We start from the raw sequence: 22,788 nt of genomic DNA, 5'->3' as shown, positions 1-22,788 counted from the left end.
TGAAAAGAGAGAATGTCACAGCTTTCTATTGTCTCCATTAAAACACGTCTGCGAGTGCAATCTAATTCACTTGAGATATCTTCACCACTCGTTGATCTCACTGAAACAGTGATCTCCCTGAAACAGTGATCTCACAGTAGCCAGTGAGATAGCCAGCCATCAGCGACAGTAGTCAGCGAGGTAGACGGTAGGAACGGAATGATCTCAGCTAGACTGAAAGAATCCTACTCAAGTAGACAACCTTTACTTCAGAGAAAGAAAATGGCGACCGGTACAAAGTCGTCATCAAGGCAAAGGGTGGCTACTTTGAAGATCTTAAATATATTTTGATTTGTTTAACAATTTTGGGGTTACTACATGATTCCATATGTGATATTTCATAGTTTTGATGTCTTCACTATTATTCTACAATGTAGAAAATAGTAAAAAATAAAGACAAACCATGGAATAATCCAAACTTTTGACTGGTACTGTTTTTATATATCTGTATTAAACAATGAAAAGTCTGTCTAAAATGAATTAAAATGATCTATATGACAATGCTACATAGCCTACAAGGATAGACAATTACACACATTTTCATAAAACAACAGATTTACGAGTGCGCTCCCATAAAAAAGACGCACCGGTAGCCGTAGCGTGTTATTGTAGGTCAATCAAAGCGGCGCTACAGTCTGAGGCTCCACGTGTAGCAAGTGAAGCGGAAGATTTCCAATCAATGCAAATGGAATTAGAAGTTAGCTACATGAGAAGGACGTTGTTTCATATGAATAGTGTTGTTGTAGACATGTACACCACGGAGAGCGCAGAAAAATAGCCTAAATTAGCCTTGCTACTTTAGCTAACTAACTGGCTACTGTAGCTAGTTAGCTTCTTTACAATGATTTGATACAGTCACTACCATTTGGTATGAGAGAGAACCTATTGCAGTCACAAGTTTGTCTAACTTGCGCGAGTCGGTTTGGCTGCTTTCTCTCTCTCTCCCATGCCACACACCAGCCCCTGATCCTCCCCTACCCTTCTGCTGAAACAAGCAGAGCGCAGTGCACCGGCTCCCTCGAGTAGTGGCGCGAGTAAGTCTCCTTGACGGGGGTGTTCTTTAAAACACATGAATTTCGACTATCCGGATAAACGAAAAAATATGATAATATTCGATTAGTGAAATCATGTTCTCAACAGGTTAAATAAAAGTGCCCTCGGATCCAAAAAAGTACCTCAGGTAACAGTACTTTTACAATATTAAGAAAAAAACGAAACATTACCAGCTGCTACCTGATAGATTTGCTAGATTGATGTCAGCAGTGTCATGGAGCATTGGCGCTTATAGGAGGCCATCAAAGGCGCGTCCCAGCAGTATGGGCTCAAGGGACTTGTGAGAGTGAAGCACAGCCATGTGCGTTCAGAAGGGAGAGGTAGTAACTACAACACGTATAGCGACCTTGTTAAGAGCGTCAAGCCTCTGTGTAATGGATAAGGTGTTGAACAGACAGCCGCAGAGACCCAGATCCAATTCCCAGTCGAGCTACCCGCCGACTTTGCTAGAATAGTCTAACGACATCCGTTTCATAGTAGGCTATTGATCATCATCCGTAGGCTAGGCCTATGATAATTCCCTAGCGGAAATATTCCGTTTGCAATTCGAACATGTCCATGGAATTGGAAATGACTTGATAACCTGTATCCAATATTTGAATTTGAGATCCATTAGAGATGTTGTTTGCCATAGACATGTGCCAGCAAGGGGTTTAGTTCAGTACTGGAGTTTTCTACTGAAGTCCTGGAAAGAGGAGACAGATGCCTGGTTTTAATGTCTCTGGTCACATCCAGGAGCATCTCGCTTGTTACTCATGGTGAGAATTCCGCCTGCCTTTTGTATTTGCATGTAATTGAATTAAAATAAAGCAGCATTTATAATTCCATCCACAAATTCTGGTGATGGGGATATAATTGTGAGAGAGGAAATAACATCACGTGAGCTTATTTATTTGAAATCCATAACCATGAAGTGATTAAGACATGCGCATTGCTAATTATGATAGGAGAATTACATGCGTCTATAGTTCTCTTCCCCAATATGATCTGTTCCAAACTCGACCCCCTGCAGAGAACGAATCAATGCAAACACTGGAGCGGCTGACACCAGTTCATGCATTATTTAATCCGTTCGAGGCGTTATGATAGCGAGCATCACGATGCCAACTAATAAAACGTCACCCATGCATGTTGCGTTTGTTTTCTCTGGGAATAGTCCAAGCTCAAATGATTCGCCTTAAGCCGTCCAGGAAAGGGATTTAAGGTGCATTTTGTGGATGAGAGATCGAGACATTTTAAAATAACCTTTGCTACATATCACATTTGGTTAAAATATATGCAATAACAAATATTTCAGTTCACGAATGAGTTTCTCATCAGATGACGTATTTTAAATGTATTTCTCACCTGTGCCAATAGTGGCATCGTGAGTGACTGATGTGATGCGCTGACTGGAGATGCAATTTGGAAAACAAAATGAGAGGGCATCAACATGAGGCAACAGTGTTCATGAGATATGGAATTACGAGACCTCTAGCCTATAATCGAGTCACTCTTTGAATAGCCTAAAGATCGGGAGATTCGGCACAAAATCTATTTCCGATGCAATTACGCAGAACTGGACCGCAAGAACAGCCGCCTACATGTGCTCAATGTGACACCTAACAAAATTGCATGTTTAGGCTATTTCCAAGCAGGTATTTAGGCTAGATCATTTCAGCAGGTTGCAGTAGACTCAGCTATACGTAAACACCGTTATCCACTATTAATGCATGATAATTTAGCCAGCAACATGTCAATGAATGAATACGACAACAGATTGAACGCAAACTACCTCACCTGCTAACCGCTTGGCAGTAACGGTTTCACGGCGTCTTCAAAATACACCAGAACAAGCAGGAACCCGTGTATGGAAAAGCGGTGTTGTATCGGATAGATGCTGCTCCTAGAAAGCAGGGGTATGGCAAGCTGTCACTCCTGGAAGCCCAAGCGAATGCTCCATAGACGCTGATGCATCAGGGCCAAGCCGTGCCCGAGAGCGTAAGACGACTGTCCTTAACCTGCAGCTGCCGGGCTGTGCACCATGTGGCGCTGTTACACCGACTGTGGACGAAAGTCGAGGTGAAGGGAGGCGCATCTGTGACAGCCGAAAGTCAGACACTGATGTGGTTTTCCAAAAGCAAGGCAGTGCAACATGGTAGTGTTGCCATTGTTAATAAAAGTAATGTTTTGTAATGTCGGAATAAACTTTTCCAAATATGTGTGTACATTGTACTATAAATTGGTCAGAGGCCCTCAAATATCACATTTTAATTGTACATATCTACTGTGTACATTAAGTTGGTTCCTGTTTCAAGTCACGTCTTTGGTCACGTGTGGGACAAACAAAAACAACTTAAAGATTGGTTGACTATAGAGCCTACCACAATGCAGGTAATGGCTGCAGGATGAAGTTAAAGAGCAACTGCTTTTGATAACATGGTTTTTGCAAAGTTCATGCAGTCGTCATGTAGGCGCAAGTCGGACAGTTTTTATCCCCATAATGCCACACACTTTGGAAGGCAAAGTGATCTGTTAGAATGCGGCCATAGCCTAGACGGTAAATGACACTCAAAACAAACTGAACAAAATATAAACGCAACATGTAAAGTGTTGGTCCCATGGTTCCTGATCTGAAATAAATGATCCCAGAAATGTTCCATATGCACAAAAAAGCGAATTTCTCTAAAATGTTGTGCACAAATTTGTTTACATCCTTGTTAGGGAGCATTTTTCCTTTGTAAAGATAATCCATCCACCTGACAGGTGTGGCATATCAAGAAGCTGATTAAACAGCATGATCATTACACAGGTGCACCTTGTGCTGGGGACAATAAAAAGCCACTCTAAAATGTGCATTTTTGTCACACAACACAATACCACAGATCTCTCAAGTTTTGAGGGAGCATGCAATTGGCATGCTGACTGCAGGAAGGTCCACCAGAGCTGTTGGCAGATCATTTTATGTTCATTTCGCCACCATAAGCTGCCTCCAACATAATTTGAGAGAATTTGGCAGATGTCCAACCGGCCTCACAACCACAGATCACGTGTAACCACGCCAACCCAGGACCTCCACATCTGGCTTATTCACCTGTGGGATCGTCTGATGAGAGGGAGAGGCGGTGCTGAGGAGTATATCTATCTGTAATAAAGCCCTTTTGTGGGGAAAACCTCATTCTGATTGTCTGAGCCTGGCTCCCTATTGGGTGGACCTGGCTCCCAAGTGGGTGGGCCTATGCCCTCCCAGGCCCACCCATGGCTACACCTCTGCCCAGTCATGTGAAATCCATAGATTAGGACCTAATGAATTTATTTCAATTGACTGATTTCCTTCTATGAACTGTAACTCATTATATACTGAACCAAAATATAAATGCAACATGCAACAATTTCAAAGATTTTACTATGTAGAACAGGAAATCATTTCAGCTCTATAGATCACATTTCTATAATTTGAAACGTTCAGGACATCACACCTTCCTCCACTCAGTGTAGCAGAGGTGCGGTGAATCAACAGTGATAACTATGATACAATCAAACTCAGTGTGCAGATTGATTCTGTCTAGTGGACTTCACAGAGAAACAGAGATCAAACATCATGACTAAAACAGTAAGTAAGCATGTCACTGTAAGGTCTATCTATACCTGTTGTATTCAGCGAATGTGACCAATACAATTTGATTTGATTTACTTTGGCCCGCAGTCACTCGGCCCTTCTTTGTAAATCTTATTTCCTTCGTTTGAGAAACCCAATTTATTGGACTAAAGATCGCAAAATCAGGGCTGAAGTTAGCCGGAATTGTATCTGAACCTTTCAGGTCAAAACACACACCTCCCATAATGTTTGCACCGCGGTGACGAGTGCAGGATATAACTAGAAAATCTACCTCAATCCAGGGATGGAAGATGTTGCTGTTCCTCTAATTATCCCATTATCCAAAATGACAATTTGAGAACATTGAAATACTGCTAGTTTTGAATTAAACTGCTTTTTTTGTCCTCATGCTAGGCTAGCTAATGCTATAGCAGCCCATTCGATTCCATGAAAATGTGATGCCTAGCGTTGGAGTGAGCTACGGAAAGTGTTGCTGAAGTTACTCCAGTGTCTGTTTTCTTCAATGTGCTTAACTCGTCTTATACTGTATGGATTTCAATCAACACTTGCTTCCACCGAGGAGGAACCTTGTATTTTGGTCCTCAAATGAGATTCATAGATCCTTTACACTTTTAACAACCACTGAAAACATATGATGAGAAAATAGAGGCAATCTCTTATGAATCATACAACCAGGAGGTACTGTGGTATGAGACAACAGCTCAACAAGCTGTTGATACAACAGCCCTATTCAGTATTGTTCGTCATGGTCTTTGCTTGATCAGAACAACTGTATGTATTAAAGTAACAGCCTACAATCAGCTTAACATCCATCCTACACTCTTGGATGAAAAGGGAGGTGTCCCAGAGCAGATCTTCAGGGTCATCCCAGCCAGCAAACTTTGGTATTTTATCATGATGTCATATTTGATCAGATTACAACCAGTTAAAGATCTATTTTTCTAGTTGCCAAAGATTAGTCTACTTTTTTTATTTTAGAACCAGTAAACCCCATTCAATTTAAGTGTTTCCTTGTTGTCCAATACCCTACTCAATACATTGGATGCAGTCTATCACAGTGCCATCCGTTTTGTCACCAAAGCCCCATATACTACCCACCACTGCGACCTGTACGCTCTCGTTGGCTGGCCCTCGCTTCATACTCGTCGCCAAACCCACTGGCTCCAGGTCATCTACAAGACCCTGCTAGGTAAAGTTCCCCCTTATCTCAGCTCGCTGGTCACCATAGCAGCACCCACCTGTAGCATGCGCTCCAGCAGGTATATCTCTCTGGTCACCCCCAAAGCCAAGCCCTCCTTCGTCCGCCTCTCCTTCCAGTTCTCTGCTGCCAATGACTGGAACGATCTACAAAAATCACTAAAACTGGAAACACTTAACTCCCTCACTAGCTTTAAGCACCAGCTGTCAGAGCAGCTCACGGATCACTACACCTGTACATAGCCCATCTATAATTTAGCCCAAACAACTACCTCTTCCCCTACTATGTTTATTTATTTATTTATTTTGCTCCTTTGCACCCCATTATTTCTACTTTGCACTTTCTTCCACTGCAAATCTACCATTCCAGTGTTTTACTTGCTATATTGTATTTACTTTGCCACCATGGCCTTTTTTGCCTTTACCTCCCTTATCTCACCTCATTTGCTCACTTTGTATATAGACTTATTTTTCTACCATATTATTGACTGTATGTTTGTTTTACTCCATGTGTAACTCTGTGTTGTTGTATGTGTCGAACTGCTTTGCTTTATCTTGGCCAGGTCACAATTGTAAATGAGAACTTGTTCTCAACTTGCCTACCTGGTTAAATAAAGGTGAAATAAAAAATAAATAAAAAAATTGCTACGTGGATTACAATTTATTATAGTCAGCATATAGTGACTAGTAGTAATCCATGAGAACAAGGAAGAACTTAAATTGAATGGAGTTTATTATATAATTAAAGGAATAGAAATCCTACTGCTCTCTTTACACCTGCAATATATTTCTGTGGGAGTTGATTTTTAGGATGCAGCTTGATAAGGTAGCATCGTGCCGCTGTATTATTCATTTGTGTGTGGCATTGCTGGGTATCCGCGGCAACCGGTCTCACCGATACAGAGACATGAAGTTGAGATTAGGGCAGATTTTCAAGATCTCCTTCACATAGAATTTAACAGAGAGCTCTGAAAGTCCTACAAATATTTTTTTGTGTGCCAAGTTCCCTGTTTCTCTATGCTCCAACCACTGTTTGAAAGCTAGTCTTCTCTCTCCTGCTCCTCTCCCACAGTGCTGATCTAGGCTGACTTCTCTGGTCCATCAGCGGTGCATCGCTGTGCCACCACTAGCCTCTACAGCCCATGGAGAGAAATCACACACTATAAAATGTGTTTCCATTGCGTGCTCCCCTAATTAGAATTGATCTATACAAACACACTGTCCGCGTTGCACTGTGCTCCACATCCCATCGCCATGACATACACAGATAGGAGGAGGAGAAAATATGGCTGCTAATTATTTTTGCCTCTACAAACATCACTGATGAGTCTAATTCAGGGGTGATCATAGGCATCCACAGCCTGCTCTGATAATGAGTGAGTTCGCACCTAGTGTATGTGTGATTTGAATAAATCACAGACATGGGAACACAATTGAATCCCTGGCAACTGTCCATGTCATGAACACCAGTGACTCTTACAGCATCCGATTACTCTTGAGGCATCCATTCACTAAAATCCAGTTTTTTTTTTCAACCAATGGATGAATATGCAGAAAAATTTAAATTTCTCCTCTACCCCTGTACAACGTTTGCATTTGAATGTGTTCACTGATATAATCTAGAAAAGAAAACAATGAAAATTACAAATTATATTTTGGATGTTGATCTTAAAAACAGCCAGATTACTTTTATCTCTAATACAATTAGTATTATACTGACAAACTGGCTTTGAAATCATGGACATACAAATTGGTATAAGTTCAATTCCCTGCCCATCTATGACACTTTAAATGGGGAGGACAGGCTCATAGTAATGTCTGGAACAGAATGAATGGAATGATATTAAACACATCCAACACCTGCTTTTCCAACGCGTTTGATAGCATTCCATTCACTCCATTCCATTCATTATTATGAGCAGTCCTCCCCTCACCAGCCTCCTCAGCTGTACCTAAGGTTCATGAATATGTGGGTAATTTAGCCTATGATTTACAACATACTCATTTCAGATCAAAAGTTATGGATGTGAAACTCCTGTTGCTCTCAGAGAACATAAGCAAGCCACCGTTGTTCAAAGTCATCAGGCCCTACTCGCATCTCACCCATTATCTCCTGCCAGCCAGAAGTCCTTCCCCAAGGTTATCACTGTCTTCACCGGCTATGGTTGACCAAGCTCAGACAAGAGCTCCAGTCGCCATATCATGAATACTCAATTAGGGACGAGGCAAGTGGGATGCGGCTCGCTTTTCAATATGTCTGCATTACCAATCAGCCCATTGACTCCAATTACGCCCGCGTGGCACTAACTGGTGAGCTCATTATGTCTGCTCCCCGGTGTCATCACTCCACTGTGACATTCACTCAAGGTAACACAGACAAGACAGTCTGTTTGTTAGTCTGTCTCTGTATTCTGGTCAGGGTCCAGATTGGCAACTATCTAATAAGGCCATCACTGAGAGACAAGAACTCACAGCTGGAATACAGTGTCCTGAGCTGTTTTGCCAGATATCCATCTTTTCACAGGGAAGGGTCTTAACAGCCTTCAAACATTGAGATGTATCACCAACAGTCAAGCTGATGTGATCCAACACCCTACTGTATATTTTTTCAGAAGGCTAATGATGTTTTAAGTTGGGGGTGTTTACCCAGAGGAAGTTAGCCATTGCCAGACGTAAAGGCTAAATAGCAGGGGAGGCCTCGTATACAAACGTCCGGGGGGTTTCTGACCTCAATCGGGCTGAGGCATCTGGGAGGATTATGTTTAGCCTCAACAGATTCCCTGAAATGTGTATATATGACAAAATCATTTGTGAGAGATTGTGGGAGATTGGCTCAAGCTGTGTTCAACTGGTAATTGAGCTCTGTGCATTAGGTTGTTGCTCCAGCTGTGAGATATTCATGCTGTAGAATCATTTAAGGGACGTTCATGCCTTATGGCTGTGGGACAGCCCAGGCTGAAGGTCAAACTAATGAGCTGCAACGCTACTCTTTCTGAATAAATATCAAACAAAATCACAAAATGATTTGTGAAGTACTTCGGACCTCTTAAGCCTATTTCACACTGCAGATCTTCATGCTCAAATCAGTTTTGTTTTTGAAATTCGCTTTGGATCAAATTCGATGTGTGTTCAAACAGCAGTCATTTTCTGCCATTGCTATGCTAGTTGTCATAGTAACGACAGGTGTGTGTGCAGTGGTGTAGGCTGATTGGTGGTGGTGTTTGTGCTTCCTATCACTTAGAAGTTATGTAGCAGGCTAAGGTGACAACAATGCCTGCCATGGACGTTTCCCAGTTGTTCAAAATCATAGTGTAAGAACACATTTAAAGTCTCAAAGGATAAGATGATCCACTTGTCAAAATTAGTCATTTTTGGCCACAGCAGTCAAGTAGCTAACTAGGGAGCTGTTTAGCATTCTAGCACATTCACTAATTGGTTTGTAAACAATTAACTAGCTAGTTGGCTACCACATGATCTTGTCAAACTGTCAACAGAGTAGCTAGCAAGCAACAAGATATGCCAAATAAATCTAAAAACCACGAGGGCAAATACATCAGATTTGACCGTTCAGACACGTCGCATGGCCAGGAATCAGATATATATCTGATTACGAAGGTGGAATGTGGCTTGACATATCCTATTCTGTGTGCTTTTTGGCTGTTCAGACTGCAGGAAAAAGGACAGATTTGAATCGGATATGCAACATTTTGTTTATTTGAGTCACTTTAAACTGCCATTGTGAACACGACTTTTGGGTTGCATTTTTTCTTTCTATTCTGTTTATCACGTTGTTCTCATTCACCCAGACCCTGTCTTCCTCCAACCAGACAGCACACCATTTACAAGCTTGCACTTCACTTCTGGGTCTCATCAAGGGAATTCTCTGTGCATGTGCTTGGCACTAAGACAAAGTTAGACCCTGCTTATGCAAACTGCAAATGTCAGCGCAGCACCCCTCCCTGGTCCATTAGGTTCCCTGCCTGCCTGAGACATTCATTCATCTTCACATAGTCAGCCACACACTCCTCCAGGCACCAGCCACCGTGTCTGATGCCCGCTGTGGTTGTGTACATTGATCTGACCCAACTCAATATCTCCAGTTGGTTCCGTCAATGGACTGTGCTCATGTTCTGAGATGTCTCCAAGGATGTGTGTGTGTGTGTGTGTGTGTGTGTTCACCAAGGAGGTCTAGCAGACATTAGCACTGATATTATTTTGAGTCTGCACTCATATTTACTTTTCTGTTCTTGTCATGGCAACAAGGATATTCTATTGAAGCACCATACAGTGCAGTGCCTGTTGCTGTCCTCAAAGGACTATGCTACAGTCATCCAGATTCCAGGTTTTCAACGCCAGGTAGGAGCAGCAGTGTACTATCCAATTGCTGCAGCTTTGAACAATTACAGAGGATCTTAGGCTCAGTTCAGAGTATTCTTTCCACCTCACAAACCATAGTCTCAAATGGACCAAAAAATGTGATTAAAAGACGAAAGGACATTGAACACATTGGAAAGATTCATGTATACTCCCTAGCTGCAATATGTCCACCCAGGCATATCTTCCAGACGTTAGATCCATTCCCAAAACTGACCACACATTTCATATTAGTTCAAACAGGTTCATGTCAAGAAAAATATTGTCCATGTCGAAACCAGAACATTTACAGACATAGAAGTAGACTATATGTTTTTAGTAGCCTGGACAAAATGCCAATGTCATGTAGTCACACTCATTACCTCACATACCCACAAGTCTTTGCTTTCAGGGGTTTCCTTTGGCCTGTCTTTATGCCTGAACCATATTTATTTCATCTACTTGCATAGTCATTGATCACATGAATGTGGATGACATAAATGGCTGTTTCACGATTCAATAAATGGTTTCATTGTGAGGCATCTGGATTTAATCGCTGGCAGTTCATAAACAATATGTGGACAGAGACAAGAGTGGGACAGGTCTGGCACTACATGTCTCCTGCATCGTTGTTATCATTCATCTACTTGCATAGTCATTGATCACATGAATAAGCATTTCGCTACACTGGAAATAACATCTGCTAACCATGTGCATGTGACCAATAAAATGTGATTTGATCTGGCTGGGATAACCTCTGCAGGTCAGAGTTGTGTTTTCTGTCTGTCCCTCCCACCTACTTCTAAAACCTCCCAGACCAACCATTGCCTTGACAAAGCTGTTCTCGCAATTGATTACATATGTCTGATAAGAATCACAGAACGCCATAGAGAAGAGATTATTTCTGCATGTGAGCAAATACCGTTGGTTGTGCTTCCTTACCGCAATTGGCGGCTTACCAGATGGTGAACTAGCAAAGGTATTTTATAAGGGTTAATCTGCAATATTTTCTGCTGTTAAATAGATATTTAAATATATTATATATTACCCTTGATTCTATCTTATGAATGCCTCAGCATTGAACAACTGTTTTACCCCACCATAAGACAAAATATAAGGTTGTTTTGAGTCCATGGTTTAAACAATGTCTTTGTAAACAAACAGTATATAGCTTCGAAATATGTTTAAAATAATCATGTTGATCTCATGGACTATCAGTCCTTGCATCCACATCTTCATCTATGAATTTGAGAGTGGTTACGTTTCTGTAGCTCCATCCCTCAATTTGATTTCAAACCAAGTGGTGGTGCTGTTGTTCAGCTGAAAAATAAATTCAGGATTGTGGGCTGCAGTCTGGTTTGGGAAAGAAGACATGATGTTTGTTCAGTAGAGTGCTTTATTGACGTAGATAAATTACTGAAAAGCATTACAAAAATAAAAGGTACATCAATGTCAACATTTCATAATAAAAGTCTTATTAAGAATTCATGAAAAAAATGGTCTTTGTAACAGCTAAGCTTTTAGTCTTACATTTTACCCCACCACCAGTTACTTAGGTGACTAAATTAGACTTGATATACTTGACAAGATAAAATACTTTTAAAGATTAGAATCAAAGATTAGTGGGGGCTCCTGAGTGGGGCAGCAGTCTAAGGCACGGCATTGCAGTGCTTGAGGCATCACTACAGACCCGGGTTTGATCCCAGGCTGTGTCATAGCCGGCCGTTACCGGGAGTCCCATAGGGCGACGCACAAATGGCCCAGTATTGTGACGGTTTGGCTGGGGGGGCTTTACTTGGCTCATCGCACTATAGCGACTCCTTTTGGCGGGCCAGGCTCCTGCAGGCTGACTTCAGTCGTCAGTTGAACAGTGTTTCCTCCGACACATTGGTGCGGCTGGCTTCCTGGTTAAGCGTGCAAGTGTAATGGAGTGTGGTTTGGCGGGTCATGTTTTGGAGGACGCATGACTAGACCTTCGCCTCTCCCATTGGAGTTGCAGCGATGAGATTGGATTGCAATTGGATATCACAAAAAGGGGGTAAAATAAAAAAAGAATGAAAGATTAGCATTGCAACTGAGTTTGTCATTCTCATTTATGGCTCGGACCACCTGGGTCTGCCCTGAACACAACTCCCAGATTGTAGCTTTAAGTAGTAACCTTACCTGTTAAGGACCTGGCCTGCCTTGTTGACCCGAAGACACTGCCATCAGTTGCCACCTCAATCAAGGAAAGGCTGCCAGAAACAAGCTTTGTTTTGGTAGGATTTTGGGTTCTCATCCTGGAAACAAGCACGTCAATCAGGGTTTTGGAAGCAAAGTCATTGGTGAGTACCACAATTTCTACTCTAACCTTAACTGTTATAATAAACAGTTTTAATATAATTTGTGTCCATGGGGCAGACGAGCTAGTACTCATGAAGCCAAGCGTGGCATCACTTCTCAGGAAGAATGGTACAGCTGCCTTGTTGACCCCCACAATAAACGGGTTACCCCCCACATCAGACTGCTTCAGACTGCCTGAGGAGCACAAAGACAGAGAGCATCTGCCAAATTACTCACACTGACATATTGTTATGATTAGAAAACATTAAATCATTTTGTTCAAGAACTAGGAAAAAGTGACATCAGGAAAGCTAAAAAAAATCACACTTATACAAGATCTACCCTCTGAAAATAACTACAGTTATAAAGCAATGCTCTTCACTTACCAGCAGTTCGCACCCAGTTACCGGCCACCCAGTTACTGGCCACCAACTTGAAGACTGTCCCAGATCCCTGCTCATTTTACAGTGGTGTGCTTCAGGGAACCACCCAGGTAATACCAGCAGGTTAGCAGTGGTCACTAGTTTGCGCAGCCACAAAGTAATACAATCTCATTTTAAATCTAACCCAAACCTTAACCCCACTGCTAATCCTAATTCCTAACCCTAACCTTAAATTAAGACCGAAAACCACTTTTTTTCCCTTGAATTTGTACAATATAGCCAATTCTTTCTTTGCAACTGGCCTATCAAGCTGAAATCGCTTAGTTCTGCCTCCAGGGCAAAGTTCATGACAATAAACATTAACCTGCATAATACCATGAAAGCTCCCTCAGAAAGAAGGACTGCGTGTGTATGGTCATTGCAACCACTTGGCCCAGTCCTGCATCAATCTGTACCACATTATAGAGATTGGTTACCCCCCCTTACAGGTGAATAGTGTGGAGAAACCAAAGGCATGTTAGTAGAGCACACAGAGAAAAAGGAGGCTTGTATTATGAAGTGAATTGAAGCACTGATGAGTGGCTGCCAGGAGACAGATGACCAGTAGGACGGCTGCAGTGGTTCTCATATTATCTCTGTAGATCTACAGTATAAGTCTGGTGGCAGTTAGGTTGAATACATACTTTGTCCCCTTATATATTGTAGCCCAGCACACAGATTTCAATTCATATGAAGGAGCATCCCACAACCTGTTGAATGGGGGGTACATCCTGGAAATATGTCCGATAATGTGATTAAACCAGTTCCACTGCTTTAGAGGTGGACAAATATCTGTATAGTTTTTTTCCTCTCAACTACCTCTCAATGAACATGCAGAGAATGTTTCACTAAGGAGGGAGGGGATTTCAACATGCAGTGATAGGTGTGACCATCTGGGTGAACAGGCTGTGGCTCGGGTGACTGGAGTCCTTGACGATCTTTCGGGCCTTCCTCAGACACCAGCTGGTGTATGTCCTGAAGGGCAGGTCGCTCACCCCCAGTGATGTATTAGGCATTCCAAACCACACTCTGTAGAGCCTTGCGGTTGAGGGCAGTGCAGTTGCCATACCAGGCAGTGATGCAGCCAGACAAGATTGATTTCTGGAGGTCATAGCTGCTCTTCTGTATCCATCCATATCCCCAGACACCAGGAATTAAAAGCAGTGGTCCATACTCAGTTTAGCATTTTAATTTATTTTTTGTAATTTTTACCCCCTTTTTCTCCCCATTTTCGTGATTACGATCTTGTCTCATCGCTGGGGCTCGGGAGATGCGAAGGTCAAGTCATGCGTCCTCTGAGGCATGACCCACCAAGGCGCGCTTCTTTACACCCGCTCGCAGAAGCACCAATGTGTTAGAGGAAACGCCATTCAACTGACAACTGAAGTCAGCCTGCAGGCGTCCGGCACGCCACAAGGAGTCACTAGAGCGCGATGAGCCAAGTAAAGCCCCCCTGGCCAAACCCTCCCCTGACCCGGACGACGCTGGGCCAATTGTGCACCGCCCTATGGGACTCCCGGTCACGGCACAGCCTGGGATCGAACCCCTAGTGACGCCACAAAACAACAATGCAGCGCCTTAGACCGCTGTGCCACTCGAGAGGCCCCAGTTTTGTGCCTTTTCATGCCATTTCTCCATGGTTTCTGTTTGTGATATGTGCAAATGTTCACTGTTGGAACAATGTCCTCTATGCATTTCCTGGTGAACCCTGTGACTGAGTTTGTGTAGTCATCTATGTTATTGTCGGAGGCAACCCGGAACATTTCCCAGTCTATGTGATAAAAAAGTCCTGTAGCATAGATTTGATTGGTCAGACCAGCGTTGAACAGATCTTACCACGGCCATTTCCTGCTTTAATTTCTCCCTATAGGTGGGTAGAAGCAGGATAGAGGTGTGATCTGATTAGCCGAAGGGGAGACAAGGGAGGGCTTTGTATCCATCCCGGAAAGAACAGTTATCTAACATTTGATTTCCTTGAGTAAGACAGGAGATGTATTGATAGAATTTCTGTAGCACTCCTTAGATTTACATTGTTAGTCATCAGCCACAATGAATGCGGCCTCTGGATGTGCAGTTTGTTCAAAGTATAATTGTATAATTCCTTGAGTGCCAGCGTGGTGTTGGCCTGGGGAGGAATGTAAACAGCTGTGATGATAACCGATGAGAATTCTCTCGGGAGGTAGTCGTCAGGTATTCCAGATCAGGTGAGCAAAATGTCAAAATAGTTTCTACATTACAATAGTCACACCAAGAATTGTTGATCATATAGCATACCCCTTCTCGTTTGTTCTTTCCTGACAAATACTTTGTCCTGTCCATCCGTTGAATGAAAAACCCAGCAGGCTGGATAGCCGTGTTCAGCATCGATGGGGAGAGACATGTTTTTGTGAAGCATAGTACCATACAGTCTCTCTAGTCCTTTTGGTAGGAAATTCCTGCCCTGAGCTCATCCATTTGTATAGTCCAGATACTGAACATTAAAATACTAGGAAGGGGTGGGCGATTAGCCCTTCTCAGCCTTACTAGAATGCTGGCTCTCCTTCCATTTCTCTGGCGGCACCTTTTGGGTAAGGCGCCAGGTATGAGTGGGACTGCTTCTGGGAATCCAAATAAGGGTCCAGGGCCCAGATTCACAAACCACTTCTTACGTAAAACTTAAAAAGTGTATTAAGAAAGTTTGTAAATGCAATTCCTAACATTTCTTAAGAATTCATGATTTTCTTAACTATCTTAAGATCATTGTCACTAGGCAACCGAGCTAGCTAGCCATCTAGCTAGCAAGGGGAATCATGTAAGCATATTTCTTACTGAGATTACTGGTCTAAAATGTTATTGGATTTAAGACAATCAATACTGAATCTTTCAGACAAAGTTTGTGAGTGAATTAGACATGCTCAATTGCTTTCATTAGCCTATTTTCTCACTTCCATGAGTTTAAGACAAGGGTTTAGCAGTATTGGAATTAAGAATATTTTCAAGAAGAAATCCAAAAAGTTGATTTTCAAGAATCTAATTTCTTCTTAACTATTTTCTTAGGAAGAAACGTAAGAACATTTTCAAGAACTTTGGGGAATAGCAACTTTTTTAGTATGTTTCTTTTTCAGTATAAAGTTTCTTTTTCAGTATAAAGTTAAGGGGAAAATGGCATATAAGTAAGAAATGTCTTCTTAAGAAGACTTGGTGAATCTGGGCCCAGGTCCGGAATGTCAAATTTGAGGTTCAACGATATGTCGTCCGGAAAGTTGAATTTGAGGTTCAACGATATGTCTTATTTCATAACCGCCAGCAATTTGGTCCTTAAACATTTACAACAAAGATATACTGTACATTGACATACTAAAATAAAGTGCCAATGTGTTATAGGAGTTCCTATATAATGTTTACACTGTACCAGATTAAGTATACATCTCTTTTATACTACTACCAAACCGCTCCCCCCTCATTGGAGGACAACTTTATTTTCATTTTTTTACTTACATTTTTTTTAACACTTATCTTTTGTCCCTCTCTCCCTCCTTGTTTCACTGTATTTCTTCCCTCCATGGAAAAGTCATACCAATTGTAAAGAACAGTTTCATCATAAGGTTAAAACCGAAGTTTTTCAGCGTTGCCTTGGAGGAAATAAACACACAAACTGTTTCAAATGCTTTATTTGTGGAAAATCATGATCTAATATTATAGATGATGAGCTATGACAAGGATTGTATTCACAAAAAAATTGCTAAACCAATTTGCATTGTGAGCAACATGACAGTTTCCAAGTTTTGACACTGATAATATCCTCTTGGAGGCTCTATTGATGATATGGCGTGAATCAAGGAATGTTAGACACCACCATGCTCTCTCTCATATGTGGTGCAGGGAATTACAGCCCCAGTGTCCAAATTGGTTATAACAGAAAATACCCAAGTATAATTGTCTCTACACATGTAGATTGTCACCTTTTACTATGGAAGTTAATCAAGATCAATGATTAAGAAAATACACTTTATTATACTGGTGTCAATTTTGTGAGAGTAAACATTTATTATTTTTCAATAAAATCTCTGAACTATTGTAGTGGAAATTCACCACCATGTTGTGGAAATTACCACCAGGGACACTCAAAATCAATCTTAAATTAATCATCCTTTCTGATCAGCGTGCTGGAGAGGTTCCTAAAAACTCAATGCACCATAGTACACGTGTCAATCAGGAGCTCTGCTGGGGCAGTCTCAGCAGTTGTCTTATATATGACTATACACAGACAAGTTATATTTGCATAATTAATCAATCATTACCGTTTTGTTTCATTCATGTGACCGACCAATACTGTTTCATAACATGTGACCAACACCTCACAAGGCTTCTTTCTCTCTAAACTGAGACCTTGAAAATTTGATCTTTCAAATCAAATTTTATTGGTCACATACACATGGTTAGCAGATGTTATTGCGAGTGTAGCGAAATTTCTTCTCAAAACAAAGGTCTGGGCGTACTGCTAAATAGCAGATACTGATAGTGAGAATTCTTTCAGTCAGTCACTTGCATGAGCACAGAAAACGGTTATTAGAAAAGCACATGAATAGAACACAGAAAATTAGTTATTAGAAAAGCACAAACATAAAAAAAATTCCAGCACACCATTAACAGGAAAGGCATAGTTCCAGAAATACATTTTAGAATGAAAGATTCTCACAAACAAAACGTCTGGACGCTGTAATAGCATGTGAGCTCTCTAATTTCAAGTGACCAATGACTGGCCAACTTGAGACTCAAAAGATAAACCTGACTTTGCAAAATATATCTTAGATCAGCATAAAAAGACTAGCATTACAACTCCTCAGACAGCTGTACATGAGAGGATAATGTTTTATCATTTGTTGTTCCTGTTTGTTTGCTTTTCAAGCAGTGAGATTCCATTTTATAATGTAAAGCGATATATAAACTAAATAAATTATTTATTACTATTATTGTATGCGCTGCATGGTGAAACCGGACTTAGAGATGACCCAAAGATGGCCCAAGTCTTAGGTTATATGCTTGTGGTGGCTAATTTCTTTACTATCAAATGAGGAGACAAACTTATCACACAAGTCAGAGTTATACTTAAACTAAATCTTTATTCACTTATTAATAAGGGAGCAGGTCAATACAACACACACATAAAGTGAATCGATTTGAGTGCTCTACGATAATGATGGCTGGTCGACGAATCACGCTCAGATGATTCGTTGAGAGCCCCGAGACAAAAGTACAAAGGTCTTTTATAGCCAAGATACACCCCTTTCAACCTACATAGAAAGGGTCACAAGGTTAAGATTTGTATGAAAGATACTTATAATTCACAGCAGACAGTATCTACTGTAAAAACAGTTATCTTTGTGTAGAGACCAGGGTCTGGCCCCGAGCCATCTCTCCCTGGTACCATATAGAACAGAAACATTAACTCATGCTCTGAAATGCTGTCTCCTCACCCAAAAGACATTGTAAATCTCCTGTCAGTGTTATCTCACAGAGGCCCATCCTCAGTAGAACACACACACACAATAGTTATAAGAATCCCCTATTCTGCTGCATAAAACAACCATTTGATGCTATAAAAGTATTATAACATAATCTTGCAATTTTGCTCTCACATGCTTCATGTGCATGCACTTTGAGCCATGGCTCCATCCAGTGCCCTCTGGTTTACTGGCTGTGATGCCGTCTCTGTGTTGAAGAAAGGGGTGTGGTTTGTTTTTAAAGGAGATCCTAAATGTGAGGGAGACCTTCAAATACACACGGTAAACAAAAATAAAGTAGTTTCAACTAATTATTATTATTATTAAGTAAGGCTTTTTTTAGTTTACTCAACTTTTCAGGTAAAGTGTTAGCAGAACTTAATGTTTAGTTGGACCAAAATTGTGTTTGCCCAAGATGTTTATGCTCATTCAACTACTTTTTGTTAGATGCCCAAATAATATGTGTAACTGGTTACACAAACACACACAAAGTGCTTTTCACATACAATGTTTTCAACTTATATATCTGACGTACATGATTACATTGTTCATGTTCATTTATACAGTAATTGTTATTCAACATGTCCTTACCTGGGATTTGAACTCACAACCTTTGGATTCATGGCATTCCGATCTTCCTGCTACACCCCCATGTTGTGTGTTTGTAAAAAGTTATGGTTTCCCTACCTTGTCAGAACATTCAGGTGAATTGTTTGGATGTTGGGGTCCTGAAAAGGCAGGAAAACACGTACACATGCATGCACGCACACAATATATGAGATATATTAATATATGATGACAAGGTGTTAATCAAGGAATAAAGGTGAATGTGGTCACACTTTATTTAGATAGTATTGCCATCTGTAGATCATCTATATGGAACTATCTGTTGATAATCAAATGCTTGTTAAGGTTACAGTTAGTGTCAGCGTTAGAATAAGAGTTAAGTTTTTAGGTTCAGGGTTAGTTAGTTGAAATGTTATTGAACATCTACTGAACATCCACTTCGGATTATCCAAGTAAAATGTAAACAGACACCACCACACTATCTTTCATACGCGGTGCAGTGAATTACAGCCCCAGATTCCAATTGGTTATGAACAATAACACCCACTTTAGATTCTCTGTCTCTAATAATAACAAACGACACAAAGGGAGGAAATCGTGTGTCCTTGAGATATCTTTAATCAAGTTCAAGAAAATACAGCTTATGTTGTTGACAAGCAGTGGAGAGGGGAAGTGCGGCAAGAATCAAAACAAGAAATACCATGCAATGCTTACCTATGAGAAACATTTGGAATTATTCCTGAATGCACTTGGAAAGTGGAGACGCCACAAACATAAAAAATAAAGTAGAAATATTATTGGAGACAGCATCGCATTTGCTAGCGAAGATTACAAATACATTTGGGCAAAGACCATGAAGGATCTCGGCTGGCCTCTGGTGGAGGAATTGTCACATCGGCATGTAGAACAAGAATAATAATAATGCATTTGCTGCTTGCAATCTGGTTCATATCTATGTTTCCAAGGGGATGTAAAGATGGTGGCCACTAGATGACAGCAGTGTATGTGCACAGTTTTAGACTGATCCAATGAACCATTGCATTTTTGTTCAAAATTGTGTATCAAGACAGCCCAAATGTGCCTAATTTGTTTATTAATAACTTTTCAAGTTCAAAACTGTGCACTCTCCTCAAACAATAGCATGGTATTATTTCACTGTAATAGCTACTGTAAATTGGACAGTGAAGTTAGATTAACAATAATTTAATATTTCTGCCAATATCAGATTTGTCTATGTCCTGGGAAATGTTCTTGTTACTTACAACCTCATGCTAATCGCATTACCCAACGTTAGCTCAACCGTCCCGTGGGGGACCCACCGATCCTGAAGAAGTTTTAAAGTAATGATGGAATGTCGTTTCTCTTTGCTTATTTGAGCTGTTCTTGCCATAATATGGACTTGGTGTAAGAACCGACGCTGATAATGAGAAGCAGGAACGGGGAGTGAACATTTAATTTTGCACAGGCATGGAACAGGACAGGAACAGCGTCAGAACCAGGTAACACAATGACATACGACAATTAATGCAGAATCGGAGAACAGAGCTGGGGAAAGACGGATATAGGGGAGGTAATAAAACAGGTGATTGAGTCCAATGAATCGCTGTAGCGTGTGACGAGGGAAGCAGGAGTGCATAATGATGAGCAGCCTGGCGGAGGAAGAGCAGGAGTAGGTGTGACACTTGGTCTTTTACTAAATAGGGCTCATTTTTGGACTTTATTAATTGTATATAGCCATTGATTTTTAAGAATATAACTTATAAATGACAGTTGAGCTTAATACAACTGCATCAGAAGCCAAAATATAAGCTTTTACTCAATTGTTTGTAAACAATGTTTTTTTAAGTGTAGTTTTAAACACTACACATGTAGTTTTTTTCTTTCGGATGATCTGTCCATGTATCCATAGCTCCATCTGTGAAGATAGGTTACATTTCTATAGGTACATACCTCATCTGTTTAACCGGAACAAGTGGTGGGATGTCAAACTGTAGCTTTAAAGGATTTCCAACCCGTACTAATTTTACCAAAAACTTTCTACACATTTCTTTAAGTATAGATCTGATTATATTTTACAGATTGTATTTATCTGTTTTAATTTGTGAGAGAATAATAATGATATACCTTTATTAATAAAAGTTATTGTTACAAGTCATTTTCAAATGAGTTAATAATGTTGAGGGGAAAAGGGTGGGACTATACACATAGTTCAGTAGCAACCTTAACTGGTGTAACAGTGTAGGTTCCGTCCCTCTCTTCGCCCCAACCCGGGCTCGAACCAGGGAAACCCTACTTCAAGTCTCAGAGCGAGTGATGTCACTGATTGAAACGCTATTAGCGCGCACCACCGCTAACTAACTAGCCATTTCACATCGGTTACACTGGCATAAACACTACCCGCAGAGTTGACCCCAAAGACACTACCATCAGTTGCCACCTCAATCATGGCCGTCAATGATGCCGTCAATGTGACTCCACCCCTTGTTTTGACAGGTGTCTTTGTTCACATACTGAAAACAAACGTACAACCAATCAGGGTTTTAAGAAAATTTCAACATGTATAACATTAAACAGTTTTAAAATAACTGAGACTCTCCATCCTCTACTACTCTACTCCAGCTCTCACACTCTTTCCCAGATCTTACACTCATTAAGTAGATATCATCATTCTTGTTGACTGCCCAGCACCCAAACGGTCCGCAGCTGTAGTACTTCACACTTCCTGGCAATCCTGTCCATAGAAGGGGTGAGTCTGGACCCTTGTAACCAAGTGTGTAACTACTTGCCAGACAGAATGGAATATCGTCCATGTTGGCCCCCACTATAAAGCCCCCCCCCAGCATCCACCTGCTTTGTAAAAGCTGAAGACCACAAAGATAAGCAAACAAGAAGCACATATTGTACATGTGTTAGTACTGCCAAATGACTTACAATGGCATAATGTTAAACATGTAAAATTTACCCTGATGGTAATGAGAAAAGCTAAGAATCCTCTGGATTCATAAATTAGTAATGTTCTCCACTTACTTGCAAATTGAACCAAATTACCGGCCACATACTTGAACATGAGGTTTCCATGGTTGATACCCCAGATCCCTGCTGGTCCTACAGTGATATGCTTCAGGGAACCAGGCAGGTGGATCCATTTATCACCTACAAGGTAGTAGGGGATTTGACTTGTGTTCATTGCAACCACTTGCCCCAGTCTTGCATCGATCTGCATCAGATTATTGATATCCACTACAGGCTGACAGTCCCAGGCTATGGAGACACCAGATCAAAGACACATCAGTAGAGTTAACCAGCAAAAAGGAGGATGAAATTATGGAGCCAACTTGATGATCAATTCCAAGTTTAATGTGGAGCTGCCTATAAAATAATATTTCACATGATGACAACTTACCATGACTGACGGGCAGGAGACAGAGGACCAATAGGAAGGCTGCAGTGGCTCTCATGATGTCTCTGTAGATCTACAGTATAAGTCTGGTTGAACATAGACTTTGTCCCCATATATATATATATAGCCCTGCAAACAGCTTTCAACGCCCATGAAATAATTATTAATGAGCTATTTATATCTGACAAACAACCTGTTTGAAGGAAACATTAACGGGAGGAGGATATAACCCCACCCTCTCCCACACACACACAATAATATTATACACTGAACAAAAATATAAAACGCAACATGTAAAGTGTTGGTCCCATGTTTTATGAGCGGAAATAAAAAGATCCCAGAAATGTTCCATAC

General features: G+C 41.0%; 1 pseudogene; it reads right to left on the bottom strand.

Annotated features, from left to right (window-relative positions):
* Positions 1-17,896: 17,896 nt before the first annotated feature.
* On the bottom strand, positions 17,897-22,523 carry LOC115199163 (fish-egg lectin-like; annotated as a pseudogene).
* Positions 22,524-22,788: the final 265 nt, after the last annotated feature.

This window comes from Salmo trutta, chromosome 8, assembly GCF_901001165.1.
Source record: "Salmo trutta chromosome 8, fSalTru1.1, whole genome shotgun sequence".
Classification (NCBI taxonomy): Eukaryota; Metazoa; Chordata; class Actinopteri; order Salmoniformes; family Salmonidae; genus Salmo; species Salmo trutta.
Note: the sequence above shows the minus strand (reverse complement) of the source record. Positions and strands in the feature narration are given on the sequence as shown.